Genomic DNA, 19,363 nt, shown 5'->3' with positions numbered 1-19,363 from the left:
GCTGTGGTTTTCAATTCAAACAATGGTTGTTTTTTTCAAAGTGAAATGTGTCAATGCAAACAACAACCATTGTTCACACACTGTATTAAACAACGGCCGTTGTTTGCTATGGCCATTGAAATAATTAACCCCTAGACGACCCTGGGCGTACCCGTACGTCCTGGGCCGCCTAGGGGACTTCATAGTGGTGCGGCAGCCTTATCCCTGGTGTCTAGTGGGGGGATTGCCCCCCGCGATGTCGCAGAGGAGCGATCCACATGTCCTGCAGCAGCCGAAAGCAATTGAGTACCGATCTCATCGATCTATGCAGTATAACTATACTGCATAGATCTCAATGAGAGATCACTGCACTTATACTAGAAGTCCCCCAGGGGGGCTTCTAGTCTAAGTGTAAAAAAAAAAAAAAAAAATTGTAATAAAAAGCAACAAAAAGTCGCATATGCACAGTCAATGTATTGATAGAAAGAACACATCATGGCGCAAAAAATGACAACTCACGCAGCCCCATAGACCAAAGAATAAAAGTGTTATAAGCATGGGAATGGAGCGATTTTAAGGACCATATATTTGTTAACAATTTTCCCATTTTCAATACACATTTAGTTTTTTTTCTGCTTTTGCAGTGTACTTTATGAAAAAATTCAGTCCGTCATTGCAAAGTACAATTAGTGGCGCAAAAAATAAGGGCTCATGTGGGTATCTAGGTGAGAAAAATGCAAGTGCTATGGCCTTTTAAGCACAAGGAGGACAAAAGCGCAAAAATTTAAATTGGCCCGATCCTCTAAGGGTTAACATGTCAATTATTTCCGGCCGCTGTGCATTGAGTTTAATGCGATAACAGACGTTGTTTGACACTCAATACAATGGCCGTTGTTTTTGAGTGCAACACAATGGCTGTTTTCCGTATATTGTGTGAACATGGCTTATGGTGTAAATGTAATTAACTATGTATATATATATATATATATATATATATATATGAAACAAGACAGAATAAGCGGCACAGCTCCTAGAGTGCGATGGGTGCCAGCGGTCCAAGTCCTGATCGGGACCAATGCAAATAGTAGAAGATAGTCCACGGCACACCAGGTAAAGGTGAAAAAAGTTCAGTGTTTTATTCACAACAATGTCATGTTACAGCACTCCAGTGACGCGACGTTTCAGCAGCCTCGAGCTGCCTTTTTCAAGCTGCCTTTTTCAAGCGACGCGCTCCCTGACCCGGAAGTAACAACTCCATGCTTGCGGTCACAAGAGTGATCAGTGCGACGGGAACCCGCGGCGGAGGACAGTCGGGGGCAGGGGATAGATTGTTGGGCGCGGGCCCCCATCGACGCCGGGCCAGGTCGCAGCGGCGACCCCTGCGACCACGGTGGCTACGCCACTGCTGCTAAGTCAACGCTTCACTGTCTCTGCCACTACAAGAAGTTTAAACACCAATAGCAGACTATTCAGCTTGCTATACATTACACATTTGAATGGTTTTCCACTGGGCAAAGCTGTCAAATATCAACAAATGGATACGCAGAAAAATATAAATCTTGTTGCCAATAATAACCAATGTACTTAGTGTTTGCTATGTTACTTAGTGCCTCAAAAATTGTAACATTCCATGTCAAGCAACCATTTATACCAGGCATGTCCAAAGTCCGGCCCGCGGGCCTTTTGCGGCCCGCGTTCCGAACTTTGGTTGTTTTTAGTACCAATTATAAACTTTGCATGTTCATAAACACTATGAGGCATCTAAGATAGTACACACATTGTTTTACTGTGTATGTGTATGTGTGAACATAGGGTAAGGTCACATGGCAGAATTTGTCATTAATACTCCTTAATATTCTCCTATGTCAGCTACTGTAACCACAGAACAGTGCTGCCTACATGAACTCTATAAAAGCCACAATAATTACATGACAGTACCAGCCACTATACTTCTGAAACAGTGCCAGTTGTCCCCACAGTGACTGGCTGGAGCATTCAGATGGCACCACAGCTTACAGTTCTGCCACCATTGAGACTTATTGCCTATCCCAAAGCACCTCTCATGTTTAGTTTATCCTTAAATATACAATTATTCTATAAAATTCACTATTAGGCTATGTTACCATTGATGTGTCCAAACGCCAACACATTTCAAAGTGTAGCTCCTTAAATGATGGCATATTGCATAAATCACAGATAATTCTATATATTCAGTACATGCTTAAAAATGGTATGACAACTGCAAAATGCAGACATGTGTGCCTCTCTCACACCTGCCCCTATCTCATATCATTCTCAGAATAAATATAAACCATGAAAATGTTTACAAAATGCTGAAACATGTATATTTCACTCAAGTCAAAAGAAAAAGTGTCTGCAATGCACAGATTTACCACTAGAGGTCACATTCACACTGCGTCAATATGATTTGCATGCAATGGCTGCTGTTTAGGCTTTGAACATTACTCCTTTGTTTCTTTCCTTTTTCTAAAACTTTAATTTGTTAAACAAAAAAGTGATACAATCAAAAAGTATAATATAGGCTATGCTGAAAACTAATAATGGAAAGACTTGCACAGTTTGGCTAGGTTCACACAATGTAAAAATGGTGGCCGTCTTTCATAATAACGACTGTCATTGTGCAAATAACATCCGTTATTTAAAAAATAACAGACATTATTTGCGCAGTGATGGTTGTTATTATGAAAGACGTGTGACATTTTTACATTGTGTGAACATAGCCTTTCTGCGATTTCAAACCACTCTTGGTTTTGGTTGAAAAAATGCTAACCGAAATGCTATGTGTGAACTTAGCCTTATACTATTACTAAATAAAAAAGACTATACATGGACCAATAACCCCTTACAGTGCCCATATAGTGGTAGATACTAACTATGCAATCTTACTTCCCTGTAAGGGTATTCAGAGGATAGTTAAGGAGGGACTGGAAAAGTGTAGAGCCTAAGATGTATGTCTATAAGGTTTTAGGGTATATGCACACTTCGGAAACGTTCGGAGACTCCATTCTAAGCGGATTCCGTTGTCCGTCACATTTCCGAAGTGATGCCAGATGTGCCAGGAAGAGTTCATCATGAATATGTAAAAATAGGGGTGTTCTACTTATTTTGTCCAGCCCCTGTCCAACAGTTTTATAACATAAAGGTGACTCTGATGGTTTCCACAAAAGAACACAGATACAACCTGGTCAGTTCTGGTGATCCTATGGTCTGTTCAGGATTGAGTAAAAAACATTTTCATCTGAATTCCCTTTAACTACAGCTTGGGACTTTCCAGGAACTTTGGCCGAAACTAATAAGTAGCAGATGTAGCATTTGTATGGGGGTTGTCAAATAGTTCTCCTGATAGGAGCTGTTAACAACAATGGACATTTGATCAAGAAGTTTAATGTGTACCTGTCGTTATAAAAAAAAATTTTGACATGTCGTAGAGACATGTCAAAAGTTTAGATCTGTCCGGGTCTGAGTGTTCACACCTGTACCAATTGGGAAATAGGAGGACCGCAGCTGCAGTGCATCCGCTCCCCACTTAGAATTTTAAAAAGAGAGTCTGACTTATAATAGGCTCCTATATCTCCCGATTGGTATGGCTCTGAACACTCAGACCCACACCAATCAAAAATTTTGAGATGTCAAATGTTTTTTTTTTTTTAAAATAACGAAATGTACACTTTAAGGGACAAACTAATAATAATGAAAATAGATGTGAGCTGTAACATGGAGGGAAATGTTTCATTAGAAAATTAATGTAAAACTTTTTGTAAACATATATATATAAGGTAAGGCTTTCGCATTCATCTGAATGGAACAGGTTCGGTCTTTTGTGTCCTATGGTCCATGAGGATTGCTGTAAAGCACATCTCTAAATACCTCAAGGGCCATAGGCTGAATCAATATTTTTTTCTGTACTCCCTAGGGCTGCATTCAACTTCTTAAGCTACCGATATTCAAATGCTGAACGATCCTACTTGAGCATGCTCAAATTGAACTCATCTCTAGTGCTTCCCAAAAGTGGTCCAAGGAAGGAGAGCAGGTGAATTAGCAAAAGCATAGAGTGCCCAAGGTTCATGGATGAACGTGGGGAGCAAAAGCTATGAAGTCTTGTCTAATCTCACAATAAATGAATTATTCCTGGCATGTTTTCATATTCTCCAACATAGGAACACTCCTGAAGATGCTAACTAATCATTCAGGTAATAGTGTGCAGCTTTAATGATAGTAGAAGCCTCCATTGTGACTTTAATATATCTGCACTATACAGAGTTATCAACATACTTAATAACAGAATTATGTCTTCAAAGCAATTAAACCTTGTGCTCCTTGAAGACTGTTATCCTGTAGGCAGCGGAGCATTGCGGCAATCAGGGCCGTTTTAATACATTGGTGGGCCCAGTGCACAGCCCTCAAGAGTGGGCCCCCCCCCCTTCCCTTTTGGCACATTGTAGAATGTACTGAATTTGCCCCCACACTGTATCAAGAGCCCCAATACATACAGTAGTTACCTTATAACACTATTTCCACCATACAGTGATTACATATTACATAAAAACTGCACTAAACAAAACAGAAAGCTATCATCAATGATACCATTACATAATACCGCCCTAACACTACAACCCTATAACAGAGTGCAGTTACATCCAGTGACTCACCGGGGGCGTCTTTTCCGATCAGAGTCTGTCACCTTTTCTTTTTCTCTCCATCCAGCCTGGACAACCTTGAAGTCTTCTCCTGGCTGTGAATCTTCTCTCCAGAATCTGCCAGACAAATATTTAAGGCTCCAACACATACAGTAGTTAGGTCCCTTGTACCCCTATACAGTAGTTACACCCCTCTGTACCCCTACATAGTTACACCCCTCTGTGCCTTCATAGTTTTAAGGTGTCCCTGTAGTATATAGACCCTCCTGTGCTCCTCCAGTTATATACAGGCCTCCTGTGCGCTCCCCCATTAGTATTTAGCCCCCCCGTGCACTCTCCCCAGTAGTATATAGCCCCCTGTGCTCTCCCACAATAGTATATAGCCCCCCTGTGCTCTCCCCCAATAGTATATAGCCCCCCTGTGCTCTCCCCCAGGGCCGTCTTAACAGCATTATGGGCCCCTGGGCAGAGTTGCGAATTGCCCCCCCATCCCGTGGCCGCCGCCATCAAAACCCCCCCATTTTTGCATATAGTGCCCCACATAGTAGCCAATGCCCCCATATAGTGCCCCACATAGTAGCCAATGCCCCCATATAGTGCCCCCCATAGTAGCCAGTGCCCCCTGACAAACAGAAAAACAACAAACCAGTTACTCACCCGTCCGCGGCCCCAGCAGCTGATGTCTCCCGGCAGCACGCACTCTCGTCATCCTCCAGGCACAGGCAGCAGGGTACAGAAAAACTGCCTGCAGGATGTGTCCTGCAGCCTCGACACATCCGGGACACAGGCAGCGTCTCTGTACCCCACTGCCTGTGCCCGGAGGATAACGGGAGTGCGCTGCCGGGAGACATCAGCTGCTGGGGGTGGCGGACAGGTGAGTTCCGGGACCGCCCGCCCAGCCCGCCCCTTCTATAGCCGCTTAGCTGAGCCGATCAGAAGCCCAGGAAAGTGCTGCTCATTGCACTTTCCTGGGCTTATGATCGGCTCAGCTGAGCGGCGATAGAAGGGGCAGGCTGGGCGGGCGGAGAGGTCGCTCAGGGCCGCTAATATGCATAGCGAGCGGTTATAGAGGGGGCGGGCGGGACGGTTTCCTTGTGGTGCTCGGCACTGCTTGGGAGCAGTCTTCGCTTTATAGGATGCACTTAGTTTTTCCTCCCACTTTGGGAGGAAAAAAAGTGCGTCTTATAAAGCTAAAAATACGGGTATGTCACAGCGGGCAGGGGCCCCTAGGACGCAAGGGCCCCCGGGCAGCCGCCTACCATGCCCAATGGGTAAGACGACCCTGCTCTCCCCCCAATAGTATATAGCCCCCCTGTGCTCTCCCCAATAGTATATAGCCCCCCTGTGCTCTCCCCAATATATAGACCCCCTGTGCTCTCCCCATAGTATAGCCCCCTGTGCTCCCCAATAGTATATAGCCCCCTGTGCTCCCCAATAGTATATAGCCCCCTGTGCTCCCCAATAGTATATAGACCCCTGTGCTCCCCAATAGTGTATAGTTCCCATGTGCTCCCCAATAGTATATAGACCCCTGTGCTTCCCAATAGTATATAGCTCCCCTGTGCTCCCCCATAGTATATAGCTCCCCTGTGCTCCCCCATAGTATATAGCTCCCCTGTGCTCCCCAATAGTATATAGCTCCCCTGTGCCCCCAATAGTATATAGCTCCCCAATAGTATATAGCTCCCCTGTGCTCCCCAATAGTATATAGCTCCCCTGTGCTCCCCAATAGTATATAGCCCCCTGTGCTCCCAATAGTATATAGCCCCCTGTGCTCCCCCATAGTATATAGCCCCCTGTGCTCCCCCATAGTATATAGCTCCCCTGTGCTCCCCCATAGTATATAGCTCCCCTGTGCTCCCCCATAGTATATAGCTCCCCTGTGCTCCCCCATAGTATATAGCCCCCTGTGCTTCCCCATAGTATATAGCCCCCTGTGCTCCCCCATAGTATATAGCTCCCCTGTGCTCCCCCATAGTATATAGCCCCCTGTGCTCCCCCACAGTATATAGCTCCCCTGTGCTCCCCAATAGTATATAGCTTTCCTGTGCTTCCCCATAGTATATAGCTCCCCTATAGTATATAGCTCCCCTGTGCTCCCCAATAGTATATAGCCCCCTGTGCTCCCCCATAGTATATAGCTCCCCCATAGTATATAGCTCCCCTGTGCTCCCCCATAGTATATAGCCCCCTGTGCTCCCCCATAGTATATAGCTCCCCTGTGCTCCCCCATAGTATATAGCTCCCCTGTGCTTCCCCATAGTATATAGCTCCCCTATAGTATATAGCTCCCCTGTGCTCCCCCATAGTATATAGCCCCCTGTGCTCCCCCATAGTATATAGCTCCCCTGTGCTCCCCCATAGTATATAGCCCCCTGTGCTCCCCCATAGTATATAGCTCCCCTGTGCTCCCCCATAGTATATAGCTCCCCTGTGCTCCCCGATAGTATATGTGCTCCCCTTCCCATATAACATTGAAAAAAACAAACACTTTTACTCACCTGGATCCACGCGTTCCTCTTCTCTTCCCTCTTGTGGCCGCACTTCCTGCGGTCACAAGAGGCTGCACTCCCCTTACCCTCGTGCCGACGCTCTAGTGACGCCGGGCGCTAGAGGGAGAGTACGGCCTCTTGTGACCGCAGGAAGTGCGGCCACAAGAGTGACTGACAGGGAGGGAGCCAATGGCTCTCTCTCTGTCAGTATCGCTGCCGCTGAAGCGCCGCAGCGGCAGCAGGCAGGCGGGGGCAGCGGCGGACGGGGGGGGGGGGCCCTGCAGGGGGCGCCATGGAGGGGTAAGTAGATTACCCATCCATGGCGCTCCCCCCTGACAGGCTGGTGGCCGGAGCCCTATGCGACCGCACTGGTCACACATAGCAACGGCCGGCCTGCTCGGGGGGCCCCTTTAACCAGTGGGCCCGGTGCACGTGCACCATGTGCCCTCTGGTTAAAGCGGCCCTGGCGGCAATGGGAGATCTTGAGGTAAGAGGATGAATGAGCTGGAATTTCAGAGAACACTTCCTAACTCTTCCAGCATAGCACGCACATAAAAATGGAAATTCACTTGACATTTGAACTGATCCAGATGAATTTTTTGCAAAATTCAACTGCGGCCACAATTCAACTGTGGCCACAGTTGCGGCAGCCAGTGGGTTGCATAGATGGTAAAAATACAGCCATATTTTCAATATAATAATGCGTTCAAAGTCAATGGGAAAATGGCCAGCAGAGCACACACAGTATAGAACATGGGACTCCAAACTGCAGCCCTCCAGCTGTGCAATACTACATTTTCCATCATGCCTGGACAGCCAAATCCAAAGCTTTAGCTGTCCAGGCATGATGGGAATTGTGGTTTTGCAACAGCTGGAGGGCCGCAGTTTGGAGACCCATGGTATAGAATAATGTCAGTAATTGATTATGGCCGTCCAGATAATGTACAAACTCATTATTTACCACCTGGTTTTGCAAAATACAGCTGTTTTCTTTTTAATCTTTCCACACTTTATTTTCACTCAAAATTATGGACATAATTAGACCCCCTGTGTACCATTTTTTTCTGTGGCACCTTGATGTGACATCTTTGGCTGCCAATGTATGGGTACATCTGTGGGGGATGACTGACAGGCAGGGACACTGTAAAATTGGGGATCTGTGGCAGGCACACACTAATATGGAAGATGTGTGATAGGCATACACTGCTTTAGGGGATCAGTGATAACATGCACTCTCATGGGGGATCTCTGACAGGCCTGTGCTCCTATTAGGGATCTGCAATAAAAATATATTGTCATGGGGGGCTTGTGGCAGGCATGCAATGTTATGGGAGATCTATGACAGGCACAATAGTACAGGTCCAAGTGGCAGGCACACACTGCTAAGGGGATCTGTGGCAGCAGACCTGTACTCTCAGGGGGATCTGTTGTAGACTTGTACTCTCAGGGGGATCTGTGGTAGACCTGTACTCTCATGGGGGATCTGTGGCAGACCTGTATTCTCAGGGGGATCTGTGGTAGACCTGTACTCTCCGGGGGATCTGTGGCAGACCTGTACTCTCAGGGGGATCTGTGGCAGCAGACCTGTACTCTCGGATGGATCTGTGGTAGACCTGTACTCTCAGGGGGATCTGTGGTAGACCTGTACTCTCTGGGGGATCTGTGGCAGATCTGTACTCTCAGGGGGATCTGTAGCAGCAGACCTGTACTCTCGGATGGATCTGTGGTAGACCTGTACTCTCAGGGGGATCTGTGGTAGACTTGTACTGTCAGGGGGATCTGTGGCAGACCTGTACTCTCAGGGGGATCTGTGGTAGACCTGTACTCTTAGGGGGATCTGTGGCAGACCTGTACTTTCAGGGGGATCTGTGGCAGACCTGTACTCTCAGGGGGATCTGTGGTAGACTTGTACTCTCAGGGGGATCTGTGGTAGACCTGTACTCTCAGGGGGAGTCGTGGATCCACTGAACCGTCACTAGCGATGGTAATAACCGCACCAGGGAGCGGAGTCTAAGGGGACGCTGGTTTTCACCAGAGCCCGCTGCAAGGCGGGATGGACTTGCTGCGGCAGGCGACCCCCAGGTCGCTACCCCTGGCTTGGTTGCTAGTGACAGCAGGCGAAGTGAGAGGTGAGAGCCACGATGGGTGCGACCAGGGTAGAGAAATGTGGGATGAACTGCCGATAGTAGTTGGCAAAACCTAGGAGGCGTTGGATAGCTCTGAGTCCCACAGGACGTGGCCACTGGAGAACAGCTGAGAGTTTGGCTGGATCCATTTGTAGACCCTGGTCGGAGACAATATACCCAAGAAACGGAAGGCTGCGCTGATGGAAAACGCACTTCTCTAGCTTGGCGTACAAATGATTGGCCCGTAGTCTTCGTAGGACCTGACGTACTTGTGTCACGTGAGTCTGCTGGTCAGGGGAGAAGACCAAAATGTTGTCAAGATAGACAATAACGCAGACATAGAGGAGATCACGGAATATGTCGTTGACGAATTCCTGGAAAACCGCTGGGGCATTGCATAGGCCGAATGGCATGACCAGGTATTCGTAGTGCCCATCTCTGGTGATAAAAGCGGTCTTCCATTCGTCTCCTTCACGTATACGGATTAAATTGTACGCTCCCCTGAGGTCCAGCTTAGAGAAGATCTTGGCTCCACGGAGACGGTCGAATAGTTCGGGGATAAGCGGAAGAGGATATCGGTTCTTGACTGTCACCTTATTTAGGCCCCTGTAGTCTATGCATGGGCGGAGAGAACCATCCTTCTTCTGCACAAAGAAGAATCCTGCGCCAGCAGGGGACTTGGATTTGCGGATGAAACCCTTCTGTAGGTTCTCCCGGATGTAGGAGGACATGGCATCAGTCTCGGGTATGGAGAGAGGGTACACCCGACCTCGTGAAGGAGAAGTTCCAGGAAGGAGGTCTATGGGACAATCATATGTCCTGTGATCTTTGGACCAATGTGGCTGCAATGAAACTGCCTGCAGACCCAGAGTCGATGAAGGCCGTAGTCTGGTGCGTTCGTCCTGAGGGTGTCTGGATGGACATTGGCAGAGACAACCTTGGAGAGGTAGCATTCACACCTAGGGAGGCCTCTCCTACCAGACCTAGGTGCAAGCGTTTCCCGGACGCTGAGGATGTTGGGGACATCTCTGCCGGAAGTGATCAGAGCCACCGCAATAGAGACAGAGATTCAGCTCCAGTCGGCGAGCTCTCTCAACAAGGGTCAGGCGAGCTCGTTCTACCTGCATCGGAACGTCAAAAGTTAACTGGGCTACTGACGTGACTGGATTCTGGAAAACCGGTGCCAGCCGGGGATGGCGACGAGGCAGGCTTAGTCGCCGTTCTTGACGGACCTCCTCCTCTCTCTCGGAAAACCGGTTGTCGACTCTGGTAGCCAGTAGGATGAGATCGTTCAAGGAGGTAGGAAGATCTCGGGCGGAGAGCACGTCTTTCACCCGACTGGACAGGCCCTTCTTAAAGGTAACTATTAGAGCGGCCTCATTCCAGTCTAATTTTGCTGCCAGGGTGCGGAACTGGATGGCATAGTCGCCAACGGTGGAACTCCCTTGAGAGAGATTGAGGAGAGCTGTCTCAGCCGAAGATGCACAGGCAGGTTCCTTAAAGACGGAGCGAAACTCGGCCAGGAAGGTTCGGAGATTGGCAGCAGCAGGGTCATCTCAGTCCCAGAGAGGCGTGGCCCAGACCAGAGCTCTACCCTCCAGTAGGCTGATGATGAAAGCCACTTTAGAGCGCTCGGTGGAAAACTGACTACTTAAAAGTTCAATGTGCATGGTGCATTGAGTCAGGAATCCTCTGCACAACTCCGTATTTAGTCGGGAGAGCCAGTCGAAGTCTCAAAGGGGCTGCAGGAGGGGGTGAGCGCTGGGCTGCGGTATGCTGCTGTAAGGCGGCGGTCAGTTGCTGAATCTGCTGCGACTGTTGCTGGATCTGTTGCGCCTGTTGGGCGACCACTCGGGCTACGTCGCAGATATCGGGCACCTCGCCGGGATCCATGGTTGGAGCCTACTGTAACGCCTGGAGTCATGGATCCACTGAACCGTCACTAGCGATGGTATTAACCGCACCAGGGAGCGGAGTCTAAGGGGCCGCTGGTTTTCACCAGAGCCCGCCGCAAGGCGGGATGGACTTGCTGCGGCAGGCGACCCCCAGGTCGCTACCCCTGGCTTGGTTGCTAGTGACAGCAGGCGAGGCGTGGCAGGAGCAGTAAACAGAAGATAGTGTAGGCAGAGGTCTGTAGGCTTAACCGCAGGTGGCAGGCAGTGCTCAGGAACAATGGGTAAGCAGCGGACAGGGACTAGGAACAGGGACTGAGGTCAGGAACAACAGGGAGCTGGGCCAAACGCTATGGGAAGCATGTAGAGGCTCCAACACGAGGGACAGGGCATGCTGGGATTTATAGGGAGTGATTGTGTGCATACACCAATTAGGGGCGGACTGGCCCTTTAAATCTGAGACAGCCGGCGCGCGTGTGCCCTAGGAGACGGGGAGGCACAGACGGAGACAGGAGCGGGGCGAGGTAAGGTGCCCCCCGGGGCCGAACAGGCAGCAGCTCCGGGTCCCTGCACATGGACCCCGGCGGCTGCATGGGGAGAAGAGAGGTCGTGGCGGCCGTAACATAGACTTGTACTCTCAGGGGGATCTGTGGCAGACCTGTACTCTCAGGGGGATCTGTAGCAGACCTGTACTCTTAGGGGGATCTGTGGTAGACTTGTACTCTCAGGGGGATCTGTGGTAGACCTGTACTCTCAGGGGGATCTGTGGTAGACCTGTACTCTCAGGGGGATCTGTGGTAGACCTGTACTCTCAGGGGGATCTGTAGTAGACCTGCACTCTCAGGAGGATCTGTGGTAGACCTGTACTCTCAGGGGGATCTGTGGTAGACCTGTACTCTCAGGGGGATCTGTGGTAGACCTGTACTCTCAGGGGGATCTGTGGTAGACCTGTACGCTCAGGGGGATCTGTGGCAGACCTGTACTCTGATTGGGGATCTGAGGCAGAACTCTACTCTCAGGGGGATCTGTGGCAGACCTGTACTCTTGGGGGGATCTGTGGCAGACCTGTACTCTCAGGGGGATCTGTGGCAGACCTGTACTCTTGGGGGGGATCTGTGGCAGACCTGTACTCTCAGGGGGACCTGTGGCAGACCTGTACTCTCAGGGGGATCTGTGGTAGACCTGTACTCTCAGGGGGATCTGTGGCAGACCTGTACTCTCAGGGGGATCTGTGGCAGACCTGTACTCTTGGGGGGGATCTGTGGCAGACCTGTACTCTCAGGGGGATCTGTGGCAGACCTGTACTCTCAGGGGGATCTGTGGCAGACCTGTACTCTCAGGGGGATCTGTGGTAGACCTGTACTCTCAGGGGGATCTGTAGCAGACCTGTACTCTCAGGGGGATCTGTGGCAGACCTGTACTCTTGGGGGGGATCTGTGGCAGACCTGTACTCTCAGGGGGATCTGTGGCAGACCTGTACTCTCAGGGGGATCTGTGGCAGACCTGTACTCTCAGGGGGATCTGTGGTAGACCTGTACTCTCAGGGGGATCTGTGGCAGACCTGTACTCTCAGGGGGATCTGTGGTAGACCTGTACTCTCAGGGGGATCTGTGGTAGACCTGTACTCTCAGGGGGATCTGTGGTAGACCTGTACTCTTAGGGGGATCTGTGGTAGACCTGTACTCTCAGGGGGATCTGTGGTAGACCTGTACTCTCAGGGGGATCTGTAGCAGACCTGTACTCTCAGGGGGATCTGTGGCAGACCTGTACTCTTGGGGGGGATCTGTGGCAGACCTGTACTCTCAGGGGGATCTGTGGCAGACCTGTACTCTCAGGGGGATCTGTGGCAGACCTGTACTCTCAGGGGGATCTGTGGTAGACCTGTACTCTCAGGGGGATCTGTGGCAGACCTGTACTCTCAGGGGGATCTGTGGTAGACCTGTACTCTCAGGGGGATCTGTGGTAGACCTGTACTCTTAGGGGGATCTGTGGTAGACCTGTACTCTCAGGGGGATCTGTGGTAGACCTGTACTCTCAGGGGGATCTGTGGTAGACCTGTACTCTTAGGGGGATCTGTGGTAGACCTGTACTCTCCGGGGGATCTGTGGTAGACCTGTACTCTCAGGGGGATCTGTGGCAGACGTGTGTGTGTGTGCTCGTGCGTAGGGGGGGGGGGGGGGGGGGGGTTGTTGGGGGCAGGCACAATTGTATTGGGACATGTGGAAGGCCTGTATTGTTATGGGGGATCTGTTACAGAGTTATGGGAGTCTGCTGCAGGCTTGCACGGCTTTGAGGCATTGGTGACAGGCCTGGACAGTTGAGGGGGATCTCTTGCTTACACAAAGCTATAAAGCCATCTGTCCCACTCAGCAAATATGGGCTAAGGAATAATAAAAAAGGTTAATGAAAATAAGTATGCATTTTATTATGTGTTTTGTATAGACAATAGCTATTCACAACCTCACTATCGCATGATGGACCGCTGCGAAGCTGTAAGCTGGGAGCAGCTGCTTGACTCCAGTTACAAGGACTGCCAACCACAATATGGCTGCTCGTTACACTTACCACGCTCGGCCACTGGGTGGCAGCAAGTGAGCGCAGTGGGCGTGGCGGTGATGACACTATCACATCGCGCTGCATAGTGGAGTTCTGCCTGTGCTGGAAGCAGCGAGCAAACCTGCGTCCCGTATTACCGCCTGTGCCCACTGCCCAGCGGAGAGACTGGCATCAGGTCTCCGGGAAGGCTGGCGGAACTCTATACACCGGGGGCACGGTAAGAGAGCGCTGTCTACGGGGGGAGCGCTGTGCACAGAGCAGTGTGTGGCCGGCCACTACAGTGTGTGCCATCCAGATGCCCGGAATGGCATCACATCAGCACGCTATGGAGGTGACGCTGACTGTGTGTGTATATATATATATATATATGGCACCTATAGCTTGTGCCCTAAAGTAGTGTAAATATGGAAAGCTAATGTTTGGGAGTGCAGCTCTGAAGTGATATATACAATAGGTAAAACCAAGCGCCTCTGTACAGAAGAGATGCATGTGAGGAGCCAGCTATAGAGATAATGGGAGAATATGCATGAAGCATGTACCATGTTAGTAACTACAGTCACAGTGACTGGTGTCTGCTTATACTCTATACATGGAATACATCCCCTCATTATGTAAGGCTCTGCTTCTATTACTGTACAGTGACTGTGGCCCATCAGCTCTGGAGTTACCTGTGTGGTGGCAGTGGTGCCCTGCGCTGGGTCACTAGTGACCAAAGGCTGGCATGTGTTTAGATTTAGGAAGTGCCTACAACGTAATGTTACACTGTCCCTACTACTGTACTACTACGTAGCTTTAAGGCCCTATTCCACCAACAGATCTGACGACAGATTATCTTTCAAAGATTTGAAGCCAAACCCAGGAACAGACTATAAACAGAGAAGAGGTCATAAAGGAAAGACTGGATTTCTCCTCTTTTCAAATCCACTCCTGGGTTTGGCTTCAAATCTTTGAAAGATAATCTGTCGTCAGATCTGTTGGTGGAATAGGGCCTTAAGCAAAGCAACTTTGACAGGTCTGGCCAGTTGTACATGTGTCCTAATGCCTCTAGACAGCTGTCTGTCCAGGTCATCAGATCTGTTACTGTAATACAGACACAAGAATGTGTCCATGTTAGCCTTGTAAATGTGTGGTGTTCTTTTTGTGGCATTTTTCTCCTATCTATCTATCTATCTATCTATCTATCTATCTATCTATCTATCGCAATCTTAAATAAAGTACAAGGTTATGTATCCCCTAGTTCAAGTTCTTGTTGCTGGCCTAACTATTAGGATACATTCAGACAGTGTAATACAACGGCGATTGTTTCACACAGTTGTTGGTCTGAGTGTCAAAGTATGGCCGTTGTATTACGTGTTCCTCTGCCAGATAATGCATTATTGGCTGTAGGAACATTATTCCTACAGTTCTATCTTTTTAGTGATACTTCTCAACAGGTTTGATAGACTATTTGTAGCTGTAATTTCTTCTGTCAGTGAGCTGGCATTCATAAAGGAACAACAATTTATATGGCCACTTTGTGTAGACAGATTTTGGCAGGCCTTACAAGTAGTGTTGAGCGAACCTTTTGAACTGTTCGCGTTCTGCAACATTCTCCGAAACCGAACGCTCAGCAGTTGGATGCGTCCTAGGGACTCCTAGGATTTCTGAATACAGCCATAGGCCATATGCATTTTTTTTTGCATCCAACTTCTGCAGCCACAGGATATGAAACGCCAATCGCTCAAATAACGTACCCAAACATTTTGACAGATTCGCTTAACACTACTTGGCAGACAATAAGTTGCCTTGTAAACAGCATGAGACGCTGTCAAGCTGTAATAGATGCTCAAGGACACATGACAAGTTATTGAGACATTGACATTTTTTGTTGGGGTACACCCACCACTGGTTATGACTTTTGTTTCAATAAATTGTTTGAGATGAGGAAATCACTATTGCATGCTTCTACTTAAAGAGGTTGTGCGTCCTTAAGCATTTTTTATATATTGCTGCTGGTGCATATAAAACAATAACAATAGACATGGTATACGGTCCTGGTTTGCGCTCCTCCAGTGCATGTTGCAGTGTTACCGGTGTCTCCTGCTGACTGCAGAGCCTTAACTTTTGGGTTGAATTAGTGACAGCCAACTCGGCCAGTCACTGACTAAGACAAGACAGCCCCATGGCCAGTGAAAGGGCTGTCACTCTCGAGACAAGTTAGACTTGGAAGTGGAGGCTCTGGAGTCAGTGGTAGACACCAGAGGAGGACACAGAAGGAGCGCAGACAGGTAATGATAATATGGTTATTGTTTTATATGAACCAGCAGCAATATATTAAAAATGGCCATGTAATTGTTAGTTTTCCAAATGTGGGGGCGGGACATAAAAAACTACCACAACTCACATCTCCTTGTGCCACTTTGGAATTTCCACCAGAGCCGACATCACAACCTGGTTTATGTACTTGGCTGCTCAGCAAGCTAGCGCCCAGTCCATCAGCCGGGACAGGCATTTTCCCCCAACTCTTGATGTCATCACAACCCTGTGGAGAATGCCTTCCAGAGCTGGTCATGCTGAGGATCGCGGGTCGGGTTGTTATGTTGGCCGTGCCCCTGCTGCCTCTCAGATTTCAGCCAGGGCCAGACTTCTCCTTTAATGTCCGAAAACCCCTTTAAATTCCCTACTTTCATGATATAATATCATTGTAGCTTAAACTTTTTACATTTTCCAAAATTTCACCTCTAAGCCAAATATCCCTAACTTTTTTGTGAGCAGTGTATTTCTATTTAGCATAAAAAAAAAATCAGTCCTGCACTGTTTTGTTTTCCCTGCACAGATTCAATATATATGCATCATTAAAAAAAAAAAAAAATAATAAAAACATTGTACCACTGTATCTATGGAAGGTTTTCATCCAAGGGGAAATAAGGGGTAGACGTGTTATTTTTGCCATGATTTATAAGACAAGAACAAAATGGAGTTAACCACTACTAAAAAAACTGATTATCTCCATACAGCAACACATGGCATAGCTATGAAAGTGGACCGGCTCTGTGCACAGTACTGCCTTGTGAATTAACCCTTAGACTTGCCAGAAAAGGGTTCAACCTCTGACTTACTACACATAAGGCGTCCTCCATCCTTTATTTAGGGAGCACTCCTTATTGATAGAACTGAGAATTGATTTATAGCAATAATGCATACATTACTCCCAAAAGGTGGGTTCTAGTGGTCATGCTTTGTGTAACACTTTTCGAGTATGATAAACTAGACCTTTAAGCCGCTATTCTATAGACGTGTACTTTCTTGGTGTAAGAGCTGGAAACCTGAGTTGCGGCTGTGAGATGAGCAGCTCCTATGTTACACGTGGGACACCACCTCTCTGGGGTTCTTCCATCCATTAGCTCAGGTTGCATTCACGCTGGTGTCAGCTGCACAGATACTTAGAGGCTGCTTAGTCCTGTTCCCCGTTTGTTCACTACATGCCATGTGCAGCAGATTCTTTAAGTTGGTTAGATCCTATAATTGGTTATCTGTAGAAGAGGAACGTGGGAAAGCATTCCCAGAGGAAAGTTCCCCTGGTATCCTTTCAGACCAGTCCTGGGAATAAAGAAGAATATTTCTGTTTGCTGAGAGCAAGCAGATGTAGCAAATAGGTGTTATTTCACTCAGACCCTCCTTCACTTTGGTTATATGTGAGCCCATTATCCTGCAAGGAGACAGTGTTGGGCCATGTGCAGGGCTATATTTGCCGTTAGGAACTCATGTTAAAGAAATAAATACTTTTCATGCATCTGACAGATTTTTAAAGCCAAAGCCAGGAATGGATATGAAAAGAGGAGAAATCTCAGTCTTTCCTTTATGACCTGTCCTCTGTTTATAGTCTGTTCCTGGCTTTGGCGTAAATTTTTTTTGTCAGATATCTGTATGTGTAAAAGGACATTTAGGGTGATGAATTCTCATATGTTGGTGAATGTCAGGCTTTCCATCATGTGCATAGATAATCTAAGCAAAGAGAGCTTCTATCTGACTGCTCCACTAATTTTGTGAAAGAATTCCATTATTTTAGAGTTTAGTAAGGGCTACACGAAATCTTTGGCCCTTCAAAAAAAAAAAAAAAAAAAAGTGAACGTGGTTGTGTAACAATCTTTATGCTACCATGATCCTAGATCCAGCCTGGATAGATGGCTGTTATGACAGCAGCACTGCATAGACTTTCATTAGCTTTGATGCAGCAATGCGACACTGTGATCTTTGGCCTCAAAACACATTGCATGACCAAAGCCACTTTACAGGCCTATCTTCAGGCCTATCCTTTATACGGTATCCAGAGGAGCACATCTTTTCTGTAAACCTGTGTATTCCAAAGTATGAAAATACCATAGTATGCTTTTTTTTTATGCAGTAACACCACATTTGAAATCTATGTAATACAGTTGTGTGCTTGAGCCCTACATATTACATAGGCTGTGTTTTTATATGCACAAATGTGTAACCCTAGTGCTAAAAAAAATGGTCATTTAATATCTATTTTTTTTTCTGTTTCTGCAATCATCTATTTATTGCTTATTATTATAATAGAAATCCATCCTGATTCGCATGTGGAATGCAGTGGGTAAAATCTGTTGTAAAACCCCCCTGTAATATTTCCATGAGCATGGCTTGTATGTGGTTTCACCTAAGCCAGAACTTCGGAAGTCCTGCATACAACTGGAAATATTAATATTCAACCAGAAGTACTTACAGTGGTGCCTTTGGATTACGAGCATAATTCGTTCCGGGACCGGGCTTGTAATCCAAATCCACTCTTACACCAAAGCAAATTTTCCCATAAGAAATAATAGAAATGCAGACAATTGTAAAACTAATGAAACAAACATTCAGAAACAGCAGAATATGTGATATTATAAGTTACTGTACAGTAATGGAGAGGATGGGAAACACAACGGCAGACAGAGACTGCAGGGAGTATGAAGGAATGAGCAGGACACATGTGGGCACTGTATAGCAGCACTCTCTGTCCGGGGAGAAAGGGGTTACAGCTATGGAGAGACTACCTCCACAGTCCTGTCCCCTGATGCAAGCCCCAGCCTGAAGAGGATCTGCCATGATTTGGAAGTTGAAGGAGACTTCCTGGGTCAGAGTACAGGGCTGTAGACCCCGCTATGCAGACCATGCTCCTCTCCCACTCGCACTCCCACCCAGTACAGGGAGCTCTTAAACCAAGTCACAATTTTGAAAAATTGTGAGCTTTTCTTGCAAAACGCTCTTAATCCAAGTTACTCTTAAACCAAGGTACCAATGTACTTCTATTAAAAAAAAATCAGCTGCTGTGTTTCCTACAGGAAGTGATGTGTTCTCTCCAGTCTGGGTGGGAGAGCAGGACACCGGGACCCCGTGCAGGAGACAGGTAATGTATATACAGACACAGCAGAGCGGGAGCCGAAGGGGTTAAGGGGCCGGCAGAATTACATTCGTTCAGACCGCTGCGAGTATGTAGTGACAGTGAACTGCCAGGACCTGCCAGACTCGCAGCGTAAATCTCGGTAAAAGTCGGTAGGTGTGAAGCTACCCTAAAAGTAAATTGCAAATGACTTTCTGCAACCAGTTCATTTGAAAGAAAAACTTTTTTTGGGTGAACTACTCCTTTAATGAAGGAGTTACATCACAATTTGTGCAAA

The 19,363-nt window shown here is 47.7% G+C and overlaps 1 protein-coding gene across 3 annotated transcripts in view; it reads left to right on the top strand.

Annotated features, from left to right (window-relative positions):
• The first annotated feature begins 13,799 nt into the window (after positions 1-13,799).
• Positions 13,800-19,363, top strand: part of OSBPL8 (oxysterol binding protein like 8) — a 171,619-nt gene continuing 166,055 nt past the window's right edge. For all 3 annotated transcript variants that reach the window (XM_069975413.1, XM_069975431.1, XM_069975405.1), the window contains exon 1: positions 13,800-13,920. The gene's annotated coding sequence lies outside the window, so the exon portion shown is untranslated. The remainder of the gene's footprint in view (positions 13,921-19,363) is intronic.

Source organism: Dendropsophus ebraccatus, chromosome 1, assembly GCF_027789765.1.
Source record: "Dendropsophus ebraccatus isolate aDenEbr1 chromosome 1, aDenEbr1.pat, whole genome shotgun sequence".
Lineage (NCBI taxonomy): Eukaryota > Metazoa > Chordata > Amphibia > Anura > Hylidae > Dendropsophus > Dendropsophus ebraccatus.
This window is presented reverse-complemented; position numbering and strand designations above follow the sequence as displayed.